At 46.8% G+C, this 16,640-nt stretch overlaps 1 pseudogene; it reads right to left on the bottom strand.

Annotated features, from left to right (window-relative positions):
- LOC115118686 (protein HID1-like) overlaps positions 1-16,640 on the bottom strand; it is a 65,344-nt pseudogene that overhangs the window by 25,558 nt on the left and 23,146 nt on the right.

Genomic DNA, 16,640 nt, shown 5'->3' on the forward strand with positions numbered 1-16,640 from the left:
CTGTTGAGGGCAGGCGATTCCTCTATTCTATCTCTGTTGAGGGCAGGCGATTCCTCTATTCTATCTCTGTTGAGGGTAGGCTATTCCTCTATTCTATCTCTGTTGAGGGCAGGCTATTCCTCTATTCTATCCCTGTTGAGGGCAGGCTATTCCTCTATTCTATCTCTGTTGAGGGCAGGCGATTCCTCTATTCTATCTCTGTTGAGGGTAGGCTATTCCTCTATTCTATCTCTGTTGAGGGCAGGCTATTCCTCTATTCTATCTCTGTTGAGGGCAGGCTATTCCTCTATTCTATCTCTGTTGAGGGCAGGCTATTCCTGTTCTATTTCTATTCTATCTCTGTTGAGGGCAGGCTATTCCTCTATTCTATCTCTGTTGAGGGCAGGCTATTCCTCTGTTGAGGGCAGGCTATTCTGTCTCTGTTGAGGGCAGGCTATTCCTCTATTCTATCTCTGTTGAGGGCAGGCTATTCCTCTATTCTATTCCTCTATTCTATCTCTGTTGAGGGCAGGCTATTCCTCTATTCTATCTCTGTTGAGGGTAGGCTATTCCTCTATTCTATCTCTGTTGAGGGCAGGCGAATCCTCTATTCTATCTCTGTTGAGGGCAGGCTATTCCTCTATTCTATCTCTGTTGAGGGCAGGCTATTCCTCTATTCTATCCCTGTTGAGGGCAGGCTATTCCTCTATTCTATCTCTGTTGAGGGCAGGCGATTCCTCTATTCTATCTCTGTTGAGGGTAGGCTATTCCTCTATTCTATCTCTGTTGAGGGCAGGCTATTCCTCTATTCTATCTCTGTTGAGGGCAGGCTATTCCTCTATTCTATCCCTGTTGAGGGCAGGCTATTCCTCTATTCTATCTCTGTTGAGGGCAGGCGATTCCTCTATTCTATCTCTGTTGAGGGCAGGCTATTCTCTATTCTATTCCTATTCTATTCTATCTCTGTTGAGGGCAGGCTATTCCTCTATTCTATTCCTCTATTCTATCTCTGTTGAGGGCAGGCTATTCCTCTATTCTATCTCTGTTGAGGGCAGGCTATTCCTCTATTCTATTCCTCTATTCTATCTCTGTTGAGGGTCGGCTTTTCCTCTATTCTATCTCTGTTGGGGTCAGGCTATTCCTCTATTCTATCTCTGTTGAGGGCAGGCTATTCCTCTATTCTATCTCTGTTGAGGGCAGGCTATTCCTCTATTCTATTTCTCTATTCTATCTCTGTTGAGGGCAGGCTATTCCTCTATTCTATCTCTGTTGAGGGCAGGCTATTCCTCTATTCTATTCCTCTATTCTATCTCTGTTGAGGGTAGGCTATTCCTCTATTCTATCTCTGTTGAGGGCAGGCTATTCCTCTATTCTGTCTCTGTTGAGGGCAGGCTATTCCTCTATTCTATTCCTCTATTCTATCTCTGTTGAGGGCAGGCTATTCCTCTATTCTATTCCTCTATTCTATTCCTCTATTCTATCTCTGTTGAGGGCAGGCTATTCCTCTATTCTATCTCTGTTGAGGGTCGGCTATTCCTCTATTCTATCCCTGTTGAGGGCAGGCTATTCCTCCATTCTATCTCTGTTGAGGGCAGGCTATTCCTCTATTCTATCTCTGTTGAGGGTCGGCTATTCCTCCATTCTATCTCTGTTGAGGGCAGGCTATTCCTCTATTCTATCTCTGTTGAGGGTAGGCTATTCCTCTATTCTATCTCTGTTGAGGGCAGGCTATTCCTCTATTCTATCTCTGTTGAGGGCAGGCTATTCCTCTATTCTATCTCTGTTGAGGGCAGGCTATTCCTCTATTCTATCTCTGTTGAGGGTAGGCTATTCCTCTATTCTATCTCTGTTGAGGGCAGGCTATTCCTCTATTCTATCTCTGTTGAGGGCAGGCTATTCCTCTATTCTATCTCTGTTGAGGGCAGGCTATTCCTCTATTCTATCTCTGTTGAGGGTAGGCTATTCCTCTATTCTATCTCTGTTGAGGGCAGGCAATCCCTCTATTCTATTTTGACTCTTTTATTATCTATTCTATTTTGACTCTTTTAATCTTCAATGAAGATTTTGATCATCTCGGCTACTAAATGTAACATTACTGTCAATATGGTATACTATGTTTGTACCTGTCTTCTACATTTTGTGTATTCACTGGTGATGTAAATATGGTATATTATGTACGTACAGTTGAAGTCGGAAGTTTACATACACCTTAGCCAAATACATTTAAACTCAGTTTTTCACAAGGTCAGTTAGGATCACCACTTTATTTTAAGAATATGAAATGTCAGAATAATGGTAGAGAGAGTGATTTATTTCAGTTTTAATTTCTTTCATCACATTCCCTGTGGGTCAGAAGTTTACATATACTCAGTTAGTATTTGGGAGCATTGCCTTTAAATTGTTTAACTTGGATCAAACGTTTTGGGTAGCCTTCCACAAGCTTGCCACAATAAGTTGGGTGAAATTTGGTCCATTCCTCCTGACAGAGCTGGTGTAACTGAATCACATTTGTAGGCCTCCTTGCTCGCACACATTTTTTTAGTTCTGTCCACACATTTTCTATGGGATTGAAGTCAGGGCTTTGTGATGGCCACTCCAATACCTTGACTTTGTTGTCCTTAAGCCATTTTGCCACAACTTTGGGAGTGTGCTTGGGGTCATTGTCCATTTGGAAGACCCATTTGCGACCAAGCTTTAACTTCCTGACTGATGTCTTTAGATGTTGCTTCAATATATCCACATAATTTTCCTACCTCATGACGCCATCTATTTTGTGAAGTGCACCAGTCCCTCCTGCAGCAAAGCACCCCCACAACATGATGCTGCCACCCCATGTTTCATGGTTGGGATGTTGTTCTTCGTCTTGCAAGCCTCCCCCTTTTTCCTCCAAACATAATGATGGTCACTAGGGCCAAACAGTTCTATTTTTGTTTCATCAGACCAGAGGACATTTCTCCAAAAAGTATGATCTTTGTCCCCATGTGCAGTTGCAAACGGTAGTCTGGCTTTTTTTTGGAGCAGTGGCTTCTTACTTGCTGAACGGCCTTTCAGGTTACGTCGATAGGGGACTCGTTTTACTGTGGATATAGTTACTTCTGTACCTGTTTCCTCCAGCATCTTCACAAGGTCCTTTGCTGTTGTTCTGGGATTCATTTGCACGTTTCGCACCAAAGTACGTTCATCTCTAGGAGACAGAACGCGTCTCCTTCCTGAGCGGTATGACGGCTTCGTGGTTCCATGGTGTTTATACTTGTGTACTATTGTTTGTACAGATGAACGTGGTACCTTCAGGCATTTGGAACTTGCTCCCAAGGATGAACCAGACTTGTGGAGGTCTACAATTTTTATTCCTGAGGTCTTGGCTGATTTCTTTTGATTTTCCCATGATGCCAAGCAAAGAGACACTGAGTTTGAAGGTAGGCCTTGAAATACATGCACAGGTACACATCCAATTGACTCAAATGATGTCAATTAGCATATCAGAAGCTTCTAAAGCCATGACATAATTTTCTGGAATTTTCCAAGCTGTTTAAAGGCACAGTCAACTTAGTGTATGTAAACCTCTGACCCACTGGAATTGTGATACAGTGAATTATAAGTGAACTAATCTGTCTGCAAAAAATTGTTGGAAAAATTACTTGTGTCATGCACAAAGTAGATGTCCTAACCGACTTGCCGAAACTATAGTTTGTTAACAAGACATTTGTGGAGTTGTTGAAAAACAAGTTTTAATGACTCCAACCTAAGTGTATGTAAAATTCTGACTTCAACCGTACCTGTCTTCTACCTGTTGTCTATTCACTGATTATGTTAATATGATATATTATGTATGTACCTGTCTATTCACTGATTATGTCAATACCTGTTGTGTATTCACTGATTATGTCAATATGATATATTATGTATGTATGTACCTGTTGTGTATTCACTGATTATGTCAATATGATATATTATGTATGTACCTGTCTTCTACCTGTTGTGTATTCACTGATTATGTCAATATGATATATTATGTATGTACCTGTTGTGTATTCACTGATTATGTCAATATGATATATTATGTGTGTACCTGTTGTGTATTCACTGATTATGTCAATATGATATATTATGTATGTACCTGTCTTCTACCTGTTGTGTATTCACTGATTATGTCAATATGATATATTATGTGTGTACCTGTCTTCTACCTGTTGTCTATTCACTGATTATGTCAATATGATATATTATGTATGTACCTGTCTTCTACCTGTTGTGTATTCACTGATTATGTCAATATGATATATTATGTGTGTACCTGTCTTCTACCTGTTGTCTATTCACTGATGATGATGTCAGAAGGTGCATCTAGCTAAAATGTTTTTTTTCTTCTAATTTAACGTGGCTCAAATGATATATTAGTATGTACCTGTCTTAACCTGTATGGTTTCCTACCAGCCTGGTCCTAGATCTATTTGTGCTGTATAGCTAGAACTCCTACCTGTTGGTATTCAGATTATGTCAACAGATCTGGGATCAGGCTAGTCTTCTACCTTATTATAATATATAATATGATAGTAATGTACAATAATAATATATTATAAATGACCTTATTGAAGTCACAGAGCTTCAGAAGAGCACCAGCAGCTCCTGGTGTACCTGGATCTTCTTGGTGGAGTTCAGGTAGGTCTGCATCAGAGGGTTTACCATTAGGCGAGCCAGTCCCTTCAACACAAAGTCATAGTCCTGGAGATGGGGTGACAAGCAGGCTTTGAGGTTCACATCTTAATTTGAGAGCTTTAGACCAATGTCTGTTCACATAGCAAAGCTGCACTTGTGATGTACCATTAGAGGAGAAACCTGTTGTGTAAACATGATTGTCAATATGATATAAGGTAACTACAAAGAGAGACCTACAAAGAAGGGAGAACTACAAAGAGAGTGATTGCAAAGAAGATGTCAATATTATATATTAGTGAGAACCAAAGAGAGTTGTGAGAGACTATGTCAATATGATATCCTATGGGGGGGGGTCAGACCTTTAGAGAAGGTGAGACTTCAGACTAGAGTCAGAACTTCAGATTAGGGTCAATATTAGACTAGGGTCAGACCTTTAGACTAGGGTCAGACCTTTAGACTAGGGTCAGACCTTCAGACTAGGGTCAGACCTTTAGAGTAGGGTCAGACCTTAGACTAGGTCAGACCTTCAGACTAGGGTCAGACCTTCAGACTAGGGTCAGACCTTTGATATAAGGTCAGACCTTCAGACTAGGGTCAGACCTATTCAGACTAGGGTCAGATATGATATATTATCTAGGGTCAGACCTTCAGACTAGGGTCAGACCTTCAGACTAGGGTCAGACTTTCAGACTAGGTCAGACCTCCAGACTAGGGTCAGACCTTCAGACTAGGTCAGACCTTCAGACTGGGTCAGACCTTTAGACTAGGGTCAGACCAAATTTCAGACTAGGGTCAGACCTTCAGACTAGGGTCAGACCATGTCAGACTAGGTCAGACCTTTAGACTAGGGTCAGACCTTAGACTAGGGTCAGACATCTTAGACTAGACCTAGGGTCAGACCTTCAGACTAGGTCAGACCTCCTTCCAGACTAGGGTCAGACTTTAGACTAGGGTCAGACCTTCAGACTAGGGTCAGACCTTCAGACTAGGGTCAGACCTTAGACTAGGGTCAGACCTTAGACTAGGGTCAGACCTATCAGACTAGGTCCGACCTTTAGACTAGGGTCAGACCATTTACAAATGGTCAGACCTTCAGACTAGGGTGCACCTTTAGACAGGGTCAGACCTTTAGACTCAGGGTCAGACCTTCAGACTAGGGTCAGACTTTCAGACTAGGGTCAGACCTTTTAGACTAGGGTCAGACCTTCAGACTAGGGTCAGATTCAGACTAGGGTCAGACCTTTAGACTAGGGTCAGACCTTCAGACTAGGGTCAGACCTTAGACTAGGTCAGACTTTAGACTAGGGTCAGACCTTTAGACTAGGGTCAGACCTCCAGACAGGGTAGCAGACCTTCAGACTAAGGGTCAGACTCATTAGACTAGGTCAGACCTTTCCAGACTAGGGTCAGACCTTCAGACTAGGGTCAGACCTTCAGAAGGGTCAGACCTTCAGACTAGGGTCAGACTTTTAGACTAGGGTCAGACCTTCAGACTAGGGTCAGACCTCCAGACTAGGTCAGACCTTCAGACTAGGGTCAGACCTTTAGACTAGGGTCAGACCATTTTCAGACTAGGGTCAGACTGTTTTTAGACTAGGGTCAGATTTAGACTAGGGTCAGACCTTTAGACTAGGGTCAGACCTTCAGACTAGGGTCAGACCTTTAGATAGGGTCAGTGTTAGACTAGGGTCAGACCTTCAGACTAGGGTCAGACCTTCAGACTAGGGTCAGACCTTCAGACTAGGTCAGACCTTTAGACTAGGGTCAGACTTCAGTTAGTCAGAACTTCAGACTAGGGTCAGTTTACTTCAGACTAGGGTAACTTCAGACTAGGTCAGACTGTTCAGACTAGGGTCAGACCTTTAGACCAGGGTCAGACCTTCAGACTAGGGTCAGACCTTTCAGACTAGGGTCAGACCTTAGACTAGGGTCAGACCTTTAGACTAGGGTCAGACCTTTAGACTAGGGTCAGACTATTCAGACTGAGGTCAGACCTTCAGACTAGGGTCAGACCTCTTAGACTAGGGTCAGACCTTCAGACTAGGTCAGACCTTTAGACTAGGGTCAGACCTTTAGACTAGGGTCAGACCTTCAGACTAGGGTCAGACCTTAGACTAGGGTCAGACCTTTAGACTAGGGTCAGACCTTCAGACTGATTGACTAGGGTCAGACCTTCAGACTAGGGTCAGACCTTCAGACTAGGGTCAGACTTTCAGACTAGGGTCAGTCAGACTAGGGTCAGACCTTAGACTAGGGTCAGACCTTTAGACTAGGGTCAGACCTTCAGACTAGGGTCAGACCTTTAGACTAGGGTCAGACCTTCAGACTAGGGTCAGACCTTAGACTAGGGTCAGACCTTTAGACTAGGGTCAGACCTTTAGACTAGGGTCAGACCTTCACTAGACTAGGGTCAGACCTTTAGACTAGGGTCAGACCTTTAGACTAGGGTCAGATTCAGACTAGGGTCAGACTATTAGACTAGGGTCAGACCTTCAGACTGGGTCATTCACTTTACTAGGGTCAGACCTTTAGACTAGGGTCAGACCTTCAGACTAGGGTCAGACCTTCAGACTAGGGTCAGACCTTTAGACTAGGGTCAGACCTTAGACTAGGGTCAGACCTTCAGACTAGGGTCAGACCTTTAGACTAGGGTCAATACCTTTAGACTAGGGTCAGACCTTCAGACTAGGGTCTATTCAGACTAGGGTCAGACCTTTAGACTAGGGTCAGACCTTCAGACTAGGGTCAGATTCAGACTAGGGTCAGACCTTTATGACTAGGGTCAGACCTTCTAAAGACTAGGGTCAGACCTGTAGATGTAGGGTCAGACCTCTTCAGACCTGTTGTCAGATTCAGACTAGGTCAGATTGATAGACTAGGGTCAGACCTTTTCTAGGGTCAGACTATTCAGATTAGGGTCAGACCTTGATAGACTAGGGTCAGTACCTGTTTTAGACTAGGGTCAGATATTAGACTAGGGTCAGACCTTTAGACTAGGGTCAGATTATTCAATAGGATCAGATTAGACTAGGGTCAGACCTTTAGACTAGGGTCAGACTTTAGACTAGGGTCAGATTATGTAGACCTAGGTCAGACCTTCAGACTAGGGTCAGACCTTCAGACTAGGGTCAGTACCTTAGACTAGGTCAGACCTTCAGATTTAGGGTCAATACTGGTCAGACTATGTAGGTCAGACCTTCAGACTAGGGTCAGACCTTCAGATTAGGGTCAGATATGATAGATTAGGGTCAGACCTTTAGACTAGGGTCAGACCTTCAGACTAGGGTCAGTCAGACTAGGGTCAGACTATTAGACTAGGGTCAGACCTTCAGACTAGGGTCAGACTTCAGATTAGGGTCAGACCTTAGATATAGGGTCAGACCTTCAGACTAGGGTCAGACCTTCAGACTAGGTCAGACCTTTATGACTAGGTCAGACCTTCAGACTAGGGTCAGTCTATTCAGACTAGGGTCAGACCTATAGACTATGGGTCAGACCTTCTAGACTAGGGTCAGATTCACTGATTAGGGTCAGACCTTTGAGACTAGGGTCAGACCTTTAGACTAGGGTCAGACCTTTGAGACTAGGGTCAGACCTGCATCTAGACTAGGGTCAGACCTTCTAGACTAGGGTCAGACCTTTAGACTAGGGTCAGACCTTCAGACTAGGTCAGACCTTAGACTAGGGTCAGACCAGACTGGTCAGATTTGTTTGTAGACTAGGGTCAGACCTACAGACTAGGGTCAGATAGACTAGGGTCAGATTCAGACTAGGGTCAGACCTTTAGACTAGGGTCAGACCTTTAGACTAGGGTCAGACCTAATGACTAGGGTCAGACCTTTAGACTAGGGTCAGACCTTAGACTAGGGTCAGACCTTCAGACTAGGTCAGACCTTCAGACTAGGGTGGACCTAGACTCTTGGTCAGAGTTCAGACAGGGTAGGTCAGATCTAGGGTCAGACCAGACTAGGTCAGACCTTCAGACAGGGTCAGACCTTCAGACTAGGGTCAGACTTCAGACTAGGGTCAGACCTTTAGACTAGGTCAGACCTTCAGACTTGAGTCAGCTTTAGACAAGGTCAGTTCAGACTAGGTCAGACCTTCAGACAGGGTCAGGAGACTAGGGTCAGACATGATTAGACTAGGGTCAGAACTACAGACTAGGGTCAGAACCTTCAAAGAGAGACTAGGGTCAGACTTTTAGACTAGGGTCAGACCTACAAAGAATAGGGTCAGACTTCAGGGGGTCAGACCTTTAGACTAGGGTCAGACCTTTAGACTAGGGTCAGACCTTCAGACTAGGGTCAGACCTTTAGACTAGGGTCAGACCTTTAGACTAGGGTCAGACCTTCAGACTAGGGTCAGACCTTCAGACTAGGGTCAGACCTTTAGACTAGGGACCTTCAGACTAGGGTCAGACCTTTCAGACTAGGGTCAGACCTTCAGACTAGGGTCAGACCTTTAGACTAGGGTCAGACCTTCAGACAGACTAGGGTCAGACCTTCAGGTCAGACCTTCACAACTAAAACAGTGTAGACTAGGGTCAGACCATTTAGACTAGGATGTCAGGACCTTTAGACAGGGTCAGACCTTCCAAGACTAAAACTGCTGAACAACCTCCAAGACCTTTGAGACAAGGGTCAGACCTTTAGACTAGGTCAGACCTTTAGACTAGGGTCAGATTTAGTAAATAGGGTCTAAGACCTTTAGACTATTGTTGGTCAGACCTTCAGACTAAGGTCAGACCTTTAGACTAGGGTCAGACAATTTTTAGACTTTGAGGGTCAGAAATATGACAGAAGGGTCAGACCTTCAGACTAGGGTCAGACCTTACAGACAGGGTCAGACCTTCAGACTAGGGTCAGACCTTTAGACTAGGGTCAGACCTTCAGACTAGGGTCAGACCTTCAGACAGGGTCAGACCTTTGCAGACTAGGGTTAACACCTTTCATGACTAGGGTCAGACCTTCAGACTAGGGTCAGACCTTCAGACTAGGGTCAGACCTTTAGACTAGGGTCAGACCTTTAGACTAGGTCAGACCTTCAGACTAGGGTCAGACCTTCAGACTAGGGTCAGACCTGAACATTCCTCACAACTAAAACAGTGTAGCATTCAGTCTACATGTAATGCACCATTTAAAGGAGGATGTCTAGGACCAATAGGCTCCTTAACAGTTTCTACCTCCAAGCTATAAAACTGCTGAACAACCTCCAAGCTATAAAACTGCTGAACAATTCATCAAATGGCCACCCTGGACTACAGTCATTTTATTGTAGCCATTTTATTGTGTTACATTTTTACTTTAGTTTATTTAGTAAATATTTTCCTAAATCTGAATTTATTGAACTGTATCATTGTTGGTTAAGGGTCTTGTACAGGTGAGCATTTCACTGTAAGATCTACACCTGTTGTATTGAAGGTGAATGTTGACAAATACAATTTGACAGCCCCTGGTCTCTAAGGTGAATGTTAACACAATGTTTGAAATGAAGGTGAATGTTAACAAAATCATGACAAGAAGAAAAATGGCTGTAACACCTCTGGTCTCTACAGGTGAATGTTGACACAATGTGAATTCTGGATGACAGGTAGGTGAATGTTAACACAATGACAGGTTGTCTCTCAGGTGAATGGCCAATGTATCATGACAGATCCCTGCAGGTGAATGACAGAGACAATCCCTGGTCTCAAGTTGAAGGCCCCTGGTAAAGTTAACACAATGTATCATGACAGATCCCTGGTCTCTGAAGGTGAATGTTAACACAATGTATCATGACAGACCCCTGGTCTCTGACAGGTGAATGTTAACACAATGTATCATGACAGACCCCTGGTCTCTACAGGTGAATGTTAACACAATGTATCATGACAGACCCCTGGTCTCTACAGGTGAATGTTAACACAATGTATCATGACAGACCCCTGGTCTCTACAGGTGAATGTTAACACAATGTATCATGACAGACCCCTGGTCTCTACAGGTGAATGTTAACACAATGTATCATGACAGACCCTGGTCTCTGAAGGTGAATGTTAACACAATGTATCATGACAGGCCCCTGGTCTCTGAATGTTGAATTAAATGCGAGAGACACACAGACAGAGAGACACACACACACACACAGCATCACTCTCCCCTGTACAGAAGGGTCCAGGCCTTACATCCTGGTCCTCCATGCTGGAGGGAGAGGGGGGTCGGTGGGCCAGCCCTCCTCCATCATGCTCCAGGGTGACGATGAGGATCTGCACGGCCTGCTCCACCAGCTGCTCCCGGTAGTCGGAGAAGAGCAGGTGATTGTAAGGGATGCCATAGCCCACCGGGTCGTAGGCACACACCACGTTTACCAGTGAGGTGAAGAGAGGCAGGGCATGCCTGAGGTAGGTGGACGGAGGGAAATAATCACTTGTGTCAGTTATTGTTAGGGGGAAATTATGTGGTGTGTGTGTGTGTGTGTGTGTGTGTGTGTGTGTGTACCTCACCTGTTCTCTGTGGAGCAGAAGAAGCTGACCCAGGGGTTGAGGATGGTGTTGTCTGAGGAGGGAGGGAGGTACATGGCCTCAGAGAAACAGGTTAGCAGCAGCCTCAGCAGCTCTGTCCTGAGTGGTGAAAATCAGACATAGAAAGAGGTTCACTTTAACTATTTGCACATCATTACAACACTCTATATATACATAATATATACTTACACTTTTGGAACTTTGTGAGTGTAATGTTTACTGTATATTTCTTATTGTTTATTATCTATTTCACTTGCTTTCCTATGCCAATATATCCCTTGAATTGAAATTGAATTAAAAGTGGGGAGAGAGAGAGAGGTAGAGAGAGCGAGAGAGAGAGAGAGAGAGAGAGAGAGAGAGAGAGAGATAGTGGGGGTAGAAAGAGAGAGAGAGACAGAGGATAGAAAGATCATCAGAACACAGAAGTCAACATAAGGACTCTCATCACTGTGACTCACCTGTTGAGGTCGTGGATGTAGTTGAGTGGGGGGGACTGGGCGAACCCCACCCCTGCCTCCCAGATATACTCACAGCTGTCTATGGTCTGCATGTCCTCCACAGAGTCCTGTAGGATGGTGACATCATCATGGGACCATCAATCCCAATAACTACTGGGAGAGAGCTACCTCTGCTCCGTACACCATCACATCACTGTTCAGTCATCTAAAGCAATGAATACATCATATGAGGCTAACAACGAGTCAGTGCACAATTTCACAGAGAGACCTAAGGTGGTATGGTGCCGTGTGGTTCAGTTGGTAGAGCATGGTGCCGTGTGGTTCAGTTGGTAGAGCATGGTGCTGTGTGGTTCAGTTGGTAGAGCATGGTGCTGTGTGGTTCAGTTGGTAGAGCAAGGTGCCATGTGGTTCAGTTGGTAGAGCATGGTGCCGTGTGGTTCAGTTGGTAGAGCAAGGTGCCGTGTGGTTCAGTTGGTAGAGCAAGGTGCCATGTGGTTCAGTTGGTAGAGCATGGTGCTGTGTGGTTCAGTTGGTAGAGAACGGTGCTGTGTGGCTAAGTTGGTAGAGCACGGTGCTGTGTGGTTCCGTTGGTAGAGCACGGTGCTGTGTGGCTAAGTTGGTAGAGCATGGTGCTGTGTGGTTCAGTTGGTAGAGCAAGGTGCCATGTGGTTCAGTTGGTAGAGCACGGTGCTGTGTGGCTAAGTTGGTAGAGCATGGTGCTGTGTGGTTCAGTTGGTAGAGCAAGGTGCCATGTGGTTCAGTTGGTAGAGCAAGGTGCTGTGTGGTTCAGTTGGTAGAGAACGGTGCTGTGTGGCTAAGTTGGTAGAGCACGGTGCTGTGTGGTTCCGTTGGTAGAGCACGGTGCTGTGTGGCTAAGTTGGTAGAGCATGGTGCTGTGTGGTTCAGTTGGTAGAACAAGGTGCCATGTGGTTCAGTTGGTAGAGCACGGTGCCGTGTGGTTCAGTTGGTAGAGCATGGTGCCGTGTGGTTCAGCTGGTAGAGCACGGTGCTGTGTGGTTCAGTTGGTAGAGCACGGTGCTGTGTGGCTAAGTTGGTAGAGCACGGTGCTGTGTGGCTAAGCTGGTAGAGCATGGTGCTGTGTGGTTCAGTTGGTAGAGCAAGGTGCCATGGTTCAGTTGGTAGAGCAAGGTGCTGTGTGGTTCAGTTGGTAGAGACGGTGCTGTGTGGCTAAGTTGGTAGAGCGGTGCTGTGTGGTTCCGTTGGGTTGGTAGAGCACGGTGCTGTGTGGCTAGAGCAGTTGGTAGAGCACGGTGCTGTGTGGTTCAGTTGGTAGAGCACGGTGCTGTGTGGCTAAGCTGGTAGAGCACGGTGCTGTGTGGCTGTGTGGCTAAGAGCACGGTGCTAAGCTGGTAGAGCACGGTGCTGTGTGGCTAAGCTGGTAGAGCACGGTGCTGTGTGGTTCAGTTGGTAGAGCACGGTGCTGTGTGGCTAAGTTGGTAGAGCACGGTGCTGTGTGGCTAAGTTGGTAGAGCACGGTGCTGTGTGGCTAAGCTGGTACGGTGAGCTAAGCTGGTAGAGCACGGTGCTGTGTGGTTCAGTTGGTAGAGCACGGTGCCATGTGGTTCAGCTGGTAGAGCACGGTGCTGTGTGGTTCAGTTGGTAGAGCACGGTGCTGTGTGGTTCAGTTGGTAGAGCATGGTGCCGTGTGGTTCAGTTGGTAGAGCATGGTGCTGTGTGGCTAAGTTGGTAGAGCACTGTGCTGTGTGGTTCCGTTGGTAGAGCACGGTGCTGTGTGGCTAAGTTGGTAGAGCATGGTGCTGTGTGGCTCAGTTGGTAGAGCATGGTGCCGTGTGGTTCAGTTGGTAGAGCACGGTGCCGTGTGGTTCAGTTGGTAGAGCACGGTGGTGCTGTGTGGCTGTTGGTAGAGCACGGTGCTGTGTGGTTCAGTTGGTAGAGCACGGTGCTGTGTGGTTCAGTTGGTAGAGCACGGTGCTGTGTGGTTCAGTTGGTAGAGCAAGGTGCCTTGTGGGTCAGTTGGTAGAGCAAGGTGCTGTGTGACTCAGTTGACTCAGTTGCCGCCCACCTCCTCCAGGACTGCTTTGCAGAAGAAATGCCAGGCAGTGTAGAGACGCAAGAAATTGAACTTCAGTGAGTTCGCCCCATTAGTTTGCACAATATAGATCAGCGATTTTTCTGTGATCGAATCAACATTATATCAGCCTATTGTCAATGCAACAAACCGATACAAATCTAACTTTGCAAGATTGAGTATATTTTATTGTAGGCAACGGAGAGTAGAATTCTATTGGCAGCCCATGAGCGGTCTTTCAACCACCCTCGAGCGAATGCGCTTTTCAGATCAGTTCAGATCAGAGCCGTGCTTGTGTGCACGTTTCTTTATATTCCTTCATTCATTTTATTTCGTAAAGTGGTTATTTGCAATTTACAGTCACCTTGGCGCATGGTGTTACAGACAAAACAAATGATAAATTAATGTTAAGGCCTTCATAATGTAAAAACGTTTTTAAAAGTTTCATGCAATGTAGGTCTGTATTGAACACCACCTACAGGCTACTGTATCATAGAAATCAAAAGCTATTTCCATGTGAAAATGTTATGGGATTTGCTCCATTAAAACGGTAAGGGTACAGCCTATTGGCTACCGTCTAAAACTGTAAGTGACAAGCCTATTGTCTACCGTTTAAAACGGTAAGGGTACAGCCTATTGGCTACCGTTTAAAACTGTAAGGGTACAGCCTATTGGCTACCGTCTAAAACTGTAAGTGTACAGCCTATTGGCTACCGTTTAAAACTGTAGGGGTACAGCCTATTGGCTACTGTTTAAAACTGTAAGGGTACAGCCTATTGGCTACCGTTTAAAACTGTAAGGGTACAGCCTATTGGCTACCGTCTAAAACTGTAAGTGTACAGCCTATTGGCTACCGTCTAAAACGGTAAGGGTACAGCCTATTGGCTACCGTCTACAACTGTAAGGGCACAGCCTATTGGCTACCATCTACAACTGTAAGGGTACAGCCTATTGGCTACAGTCTACAACTGTAAGGGCACAGCCTATTGGCTACCATCTACAACTGTAAGGGTACAGCCTATTGGCTACCGTCTACAACTGTAAGGGCACAGCCTATTGGCTACCATCTACAACTGTAAGGGTACAGCCTATTGGCTACCGTCTACAACTGTAAGGGTACAGCCTATTGGATACCGTCTACAACTGTAAGGGTACAGCCTATTGGCTACCGTCTACAACTGTAAGGGCACAGCCTATTGGTTACTGTCTAAAACTGTAAGGGTACAGGCTTAATGTTCACTGTAAACGCGCGCGGGAAGTTGCACAAAATTCTCCCAAGGTTCAAGTTTTCACTCACAAGACAAACATTTTTCTCAGCGCCCCACTTCAAGACCTCTTTACTGAGGAATGTGTTGTTTTTTATCATTGTGTTTTGTGTTTTTGTATTTTCTTGGTGTATTTCCTATGCTGCTGTGATTGGGTAATTGTTGTGTAATTGTTAAGCTGCAGGGCTCCCTTGCAAAAGAGGCCTTGGTCTCAATGGGACTCCCTGCTAAAATAAAGGTTCAATCAAAATGAATAAGCACTGGATCCGATGAGACTCACAGGTCCTCTCCGGTGGCTGTTCACAGTGAAGTCAGGACAGAACAGCAGGTCGGCCATGGCCAGGAGCAGAGACTCAGCCAGTGGACGAGCTCCATCATCATCCATCTCATCTGTCTGTGAAGGAGGAGAGGGGACAGGAGGATGGAGTGGACAGGAGGATGGGGTGGACAGGAGGATGGGGTGGACAAGAGGATGGAGGGGACAGGAGGATGGGGTGGACAGGAGGATGGGGTGGACAAGAGGATGGAGGGGACAGGAGGATGGGGACAGGTGAATGGAGGGGACAGGAGGATGGAGGGGACAGGAGGATGGAGGGGACAGGAGAATAGAGTGGACAGGAGGATGGAGGGGACAGGAGAATAGAGTGGACAGGAGGATGGAGGGGACAGGAGAATAGGAGGATGGAGTGGACAGGGAGGATGGAGGGGACAGGAGGATGGGGTGGACAAGAGGATGGAGGGGACAGGAGGATGGGGACAGGAGGATGGAGGGACAGGAGGAGGATGGAGGGGGACAGGAGAATGGAGGGGACAGGAGGTGGACATGGGGTGGACAAGAGGATGGAGGGGACAGGAGGGGACAGGAGGATGGGGGGGACAGGAGGATGGAGGGGACAGGAGGATGGGGGGACAGGAGGAGGATGGAGGGGACAGGAGGATGGGATGGGTGGACAGGAGGATGGGGGGTGGACAGGAGGATGGAGGGGACAGGAGAATGGAGGGGACAGGAGATGGAGGGACAGGAGGATGGAGGGGACAGGAGGATGGAGGGGACAGGAGGATGGGTGGACAGGAGGATGGAGGGGACAGGAGAATGGAGGGGACAGGAGGATGGAGGGACAGGAGGATGGGGGGACAGGAGGATGGAGGGGACAGGAGGATGGAGGGGACAGGAGGATGGAGGATGGGACAGGAGGATGGAGGGGACAGGAGGATGGAGGGACAGGAGGATGGAGGGGACAGGAGGATGGAGGATGGGGGGACAGGAGGATGGAGGGACAGGAGGATGGAGGGGACAGGAGGATGGAGGGGATGGAGTGGACAGGAGGATGGAGGGGACAGGAGGATGGGGGACAGGAGGATGGAGGGGACAGGAGGAGGATGGATGGAGGGGACAGGAGGATGGAGGGGACAGGAGGATGGAGGGGACAGGAGGAGGATGGACAGGAGGATGGGGGACAGGAGGATGGATGGAGGGGACAGGACAGGAGGATGACAGGAGGATGGAGGGGACAGGAGGATGGATGGGGGAGGAGGATGGGGGACAGGTGAATGGAGGGGACAGGAGGATGGAGGGGACAGGAGGATGGAGGGGACAGGAGGATGGAGGGGACAGGAGGATGGGGGACAGGATGGGGGGAGGAGGATGGAGTGGACAGGAGGATGGGGGGACAGGAGGATGGAGGGGAGGATGGAGGGGACAGGAGGATGGAGTGGACAGGAGGATGGAGGGG

The sequence above is a fragment of the Oncorhynchus nerka genome, linkage group LG26, assembly GCF_034236695.1.
Source record: "Oncorhynchus nerka isolate Pitt River linkage group LG26, Oner_Uvic_2.0, whole genome shotgun sequence".
NCBI classification, from domain to species: Eukaryota; Metazoa; Chordata; class Actinopteri; order Salmoniformes; family Salmonidae; genus Oncorhynchus; species Oncorhynchus nerka.